Here is a 6,060-nt window from a genome sequence, read left to right on the forward strand (position 1 = left end):
AGGGAAAAGTTGATTTATCATGGGTTCTCCTCTATGTATTTTTAATTATATCTAAAGTAGGATCCTCCACTATAAATAGGATGGCTACATTTCTATAGAGGGCAGTTTTTTCTTTGTTTACATTTTAACAAAAGCACCATACACTCATATATTTAAGAGTTATTCCTTTAAGCTTCATACGTTGATTCATCTTGATTAGTCCTAAAAATCATCTTCTTTCCAACCTTGTTTATTTGGTATCCGTATTTACGATTTCTATTTATCCTTACGATTTGTATTAAGCTATACCACATATCCTTAGAACTACGTACAAATTCAACTCTATCCGTTTTTCGGGTAAACACTTATACCTGAGAAGACAAAGAAAACACAAACAAAGAAAAATGAAAAAAAAAACAAAGATCTCAAACCGGTAGCATTAAAGTATTAGTACTAGAAAGTAGAACGTATCAAATAAATTAATGCTCGAATTGGAAAATGTACTTCATAAGATAAGATATTTGTTTTTGTTCCTATTTGAGAAAGGAGCTCGTGTCAGTATGCACTTATGGGAGGATTACAACAACAACCAATGGGATCCCACAGATGGGGTCTGGGAAGGGTAATGTGTATGCAGACCTTACCCCTACCCTGGAGAGCATAGAGGATTAATGCTTCAAATATCAGAGTACTTCCACTTTTAAAACTGGAAGGATGAAAAATGAGTGGGAGTTACAAAATAAAAGTTAAAGCCAAATGTGTATATAAAATGCTGAAAATAATGAGTTAAATTTATTTAACTAACTCAATAAAAAAGAAAATAATAACTATTACAAATTTATATGAAGAATAATAAATTGACAATTGCCTGCTTATTTATAAAAATATTTGTTTAGGTTGTACAATAGAAATTAAAGCATACAAAAATAAAGCACACATAAGTGAACATGAAAATGTGACGTTGAGCCTGAAAGTTTTAAGTTTTGGAATTTGTCTCATCCATAAACATTATATTACACGTTAGAAAAGAAAAATAGAACACTAACATTATTCTTATTCAGAATTGAGAATTGAGACAAACAAAATAAAGCGAGAATTCAAATTATTCACAAAAGAAATTAATTTTTCAATTCTTAAGTGAAGGAAGTTATTTGTTTTTAGAGATAACTTTTTCCATAAATTAGATTTCATAAAGATGTATTCTACCAAATACTTACTCTCTTAATATTGTACCTGAGAATAGAAGACATAAAAAAAGAAAGATTTCAAAGCTGTATTCGAAATGGAATTTATTTTGTTCCCATATTAGAAAAAATCACATGTTAGCATGATGCATTTACTGAATACAACAACAACAACCCATTGAGTTCTCACAAATAGGTTCTGGGGAGGGTAGAGTATACGCAGACCTTACCCTTACTCCGAAAAGTATAGGGAGCATGTTTTCGAAAGACCATCGGCTCAAAAAGACGAAAAGAGACATTATATTAGTACCATCATAAGAACCATAGGAAATGCATTTACTGAATATATTTATGAAAAAATAGGTAAAAGTTTGGCTTCACCAAGTGTGATTTATAGAATGGATGTGTCATAGTGAGGGCTCAAGTCCAGTTTTACATACACTCCCACTTATGGACTCAGCGTCCTCGCTGAGGTTTGCCCCACCTCATGGGATTCTCCTACACTCAGCATTGAGGTTTGCCCCGCCTAACCGAAATTTGCCTAAACTCAATTGAACTCTGACTTAACATCGGCAAGGCTGACACAAGAGTGGCTTTGATACCATTTGTAACAAACCAGCCCGCTAGTGATATTATCCACTCTGGGCCTAGGCTCTAACGGGTTTAAAATGCGTCACTAAGGTCTAAGGCTTGTTAACTTATATTCCCAGTATCCCTCTTGTATTTTGCCGATGTGGGACTCTATCTAAAGTCTAGGATGTTACTTACACCCACTCTTATGGTCTCAGCGTTCTCACTAAGGTTTGCCCCACCGCATGGGATTCGCCTAGACTCAGCACTGAGGTTTGCCCCGCCTAACTGTGATTTTCCTAAACTTAGTTGCACTCTTGACCCACCATCAACATGGCTGACACAAAAGTGGATCTGATACCATTTGTAGCAGACTAGCCCGCTAGTGATATTGTCCACTCTGGGCCTAGGCTGTGATGACCCGACTTGTCATTTTGAACATTTACACTCCTTTTAACTATTTGAAGTCTTGAATAACTTCATATGATGTATTATAACATGTGAATCATCGGTTTTGATTTTCAGGTGTTTCGCAATTAGTTCGGAAGAATAAATTTCATGTTTGAAGCTTTAAGTTGGAAGAGATGATCAAGTTTGACTTTTTAGTATTCGACCTCGGATCGGAGTTTTGATGATTCTGTTAGGTCCAAATGGTGATTTTGGACTTAGACGTATGCCCGAAATATTTTTTGAATATTTCTAGAAAGTTTCGACACCAATTGGCGAAAGTTGGAAACTTGAAGGCTTGGAATGTTCATAAGTTTGACCGGAAGTTGACTTTGATGATATCGGGTTCGGATTGTGGTTTCAAAAATCTCAGTAGATTCGTTACGCAAAATTTGAGTTCATTCCGAGTTGAATTGATATGGTTCGGTATGAGTTTTGGAAATCGAAAAGTTTAAAAATTTCTAAGTTTGAATTATGGTACAATTCGTCGTTTCGATGTTGTTATATGTGAGTTGAGGCCTCGAGTAGGTCCGTAATATATTTTGGAAATTGTTTCATGGAATGTTAGTCACTGTTATGAGAAAAATACATTTAGAAAAGAGGCTATAGAAGCGTATCTACGGATGCATAAACCTCACTTGGTAATACTGCAAGAGTGCGAAACGCACATCAAAAGGAAAACTAGCACTAAACATGAAAACTTGGTGTTACTATGGGACAAAGAACGCATCAACTATGATATATCAGAAAGAAAACGTCATAGGGGTTGACAAATATATATCGGCAAATATTCAGTTGGTTAAATATCCATCGGTTAAGTTCAAATTTCATGGATTTTATGGAGATCTAACATTTGGTCTAGACTTAGAACCAATAAAATTGACACCACATCCTGAATCACGTAATAAGTTATATGATACATCACGACCTATGATCGGGGGATGCTAATCTAACCCGCCCATCAGAGAGAAGCATCAGATCTCCAATTACAAAATAGCAGATGAGTAACTTCATCAATTTTACAACTAGCCCCAGTATTTTAGATTTAGATTTTAGCCCCTTTACATATGGAGATACCAAATCACCACATAGATTATCCAAACTTGATAGGATAATCTGCACTACGAAATTTTACACTTCATTTTAACGTGTAACACCAACAATTCTAGGAAATGACATTTCAGACCATATGCCGATAAAGTTGATGTTAGCATGCCCAGGTAAAGTTGCACAAGTGAAGAAGAAACAATTGGTATCCAAATAGGCACTATGTGAGAATTAAGTCCATTTGCAGTTGTGTTGGTTTTGGTGAAACTACGAGATTGGCAGTTCTCTTCTCTTCAACCCCTTCCCCCCTCCCTCTTTTATTCTAGGCCATGAACAGTGGGATTCTACTAATGCTGTCAATTAGGGGTGTTCATAAGAACCCGAAAAATCGAACCAAACCGAAAACTGAAGCAAACCGACCTAAAAACCCGATACTTTTTAGGTTTGGTTTGGTTTGTGTTTTGAATTTTAAAAACCGATCAAAATTGGTTTGGTTTTGGTTCTAATAAAAAAATAATTGAAAAAACCGAACCAAACCAACTATAAAAGTAGCTATTTAAATTTATTATTACACATATATATATGTATATTTTTATATAAAGTTTCTAAAATTTTATGGTACATATTAGTCATTTGTATTTTTAGTCTAGTTTTTTGCTATTATAATAATATAATTCCTTGCCTTTACTTTCTTATTTGATTGGTATTTTTCTTTTACTAAGTACTATAATTTATTTCAAGTTAAAAATAATCGATTTTTAATTGAGTACTTTAACTCTTCATCACTATTTGATTCAATTATCATCAATATATCTTAAAAATGATAGATTTCTCAAATAGAAATTGAGTTGATAGTGTTACATTGAAAATGTAGTCGCCGAAATATGCGTTTGGTAGTGTATGTCTCATATTTAAGAAAAAAATGATAAATAACCAAAAACAACAAAAAACCGACAAAACCAGACGTAAACCGAATCGATAAAAACCCAACTCAATTGGTTTGGTTTGGTTTGGTTCCAATATATGAAAAATACACTTACTTAGTTTGGTTTATTTTTAGGGAAAAACTGACCCAAACCGAACCATGAACACCCCTAGTTGTGTCATATCCAGGGCTCAAGTCAAGTTTTCATATTTTCAAAAGTTAGCTATGCATAAATATGTAAGAAAATTTACAAGTAGATGAAAACACCGGTTGCGATAATATATTATCCTGTAAATATTGTACCTAAGAAGCTAAAGTTTAAAAAAGACAGTAATGAGAACAAAAGAAGATCTCAAATCGTTTACATTAATGTTCTAGAGTACTACAAAGTATCAAAAAAGGGTGAAGATGTACTTCATATGAAGTGGAATATTTTTGGTTCCTATTTTAGAAAGGAACCCAGACTTTAGACAGAGTCCCAAATCAGCTAAACACAAGAGTGGTGTCAGAGCCCTCTTGTGTTTTGGCGATGTGGGACTCTGTCTAAAGTCTAGGGTGTTACATACACCCCTCCTTATGGACTCAACGTCCTCGCAGAGGTTTGCCTCACCGCATGGGATTCGCCTACACTCAGCACTGAAAGTTGCCCCGCCTAACCAAGATTTGCCAATATTCAGTTGAACTCTGGCCCAACACCGACAAGGCTCACACAAGAGTGGCTTTGATACCATTTGTAACAGACCACCCACTAGCGATATTGTCCACTCTGGGCCTAGGCACTCACTGGTTTAAAACTTGTCACTAAGTACTAAGGCTTCTTAACTTATATACCCAACATCTCTCTTGTATTTTGCCGATGTGGGACTCTATCTTAAGTCTGGGGTGTTACATACACCCCCTTTTATGGACTCGGCGTCCTCACTGAGGTTTGCCCAACTACATGGGATTCTCCTAAACTCAGCACTGAGGTTTTCCCCACCTAACTGGAATTTTCCTAAACTCAGTTGAACTCTGACCCATCATCGGCATGGCAGACACAAGACTAGCTATGATACAATTTGTAGCAAACCAGCCCGCTAGTGATATTGTCCGCTTTGGGCCTAGGCCTTTACGGATTTAAAATGCATCACTAGGGCCTAAGTCTTGTTAACATATAAACCCAGTATCACTCTTGTGTTTGGCCAATGTGGGACTCAGTCTAAAGTCTGGGGCGCTACAGCATCATTATGGAACGGAGAAAAAAAAAGTTAAATAATACTACCGGAAATTCTGAGTTTTTCATCTTTGATCTATCTTTAGAATAGGAAACACACCAATAATTAAGATGGGGTGTAGGGGATGCATATACACCAAGAACTCTATATATAAGCACCAAGAACCATTTTTTACTTACAGATGCTATACAAATTCAAAGAAAAAAAAATAACTAGAGTTTGAAAAAAGAGAGAAGCATAACAGAATGAGCGCTTCAAGTTCATCGAACATTTCCAATGAAGATTATTGGAAATTGTTTCGTGGAATGTCAGTCACTGTTATGAGAAAAATACATTTAGAAAAGAGGCTATAGATGCGTATCTACGGATGTACAAATCTCACTTGGTAATACTACAAGAGTGCGAAACGCACATCAAATGGAAAACTAGCACTAAGCATGAAAACTTGATGTTACTATGGGACAAAGAACGCATCAACTATGATATATCTTTTAGATATCCGAAAGAAACGCTAGATGGATTGACAAATATATATCGGCAAATATTTAGTTGGTTAACTATCCATCGATTAAGTTCAAATTTCACGGAGTTTATGGAGATATAACATATGGTCTAGATTTAGAACCATTAAAATTGACACCACATCATGAGTCACGTAATAAGTTATATGATACATCATGCCCTATGATCAGAA

The sequence above is a fragment of the Nicotiana tomentosiformis genome, chromosome 8 (assembly GCF_000390325.3).
Source record: "Nicotiana tomentosiformis chromosome 8, ASM39032v3, whole genome shotgun sequence".
NCBI lineage: Eukaryota > Viridiplantae > Streptophyta > Magnoliopsida > Solanales > Solanaceae > Nicotiana > Nicotiana tomentosiformis.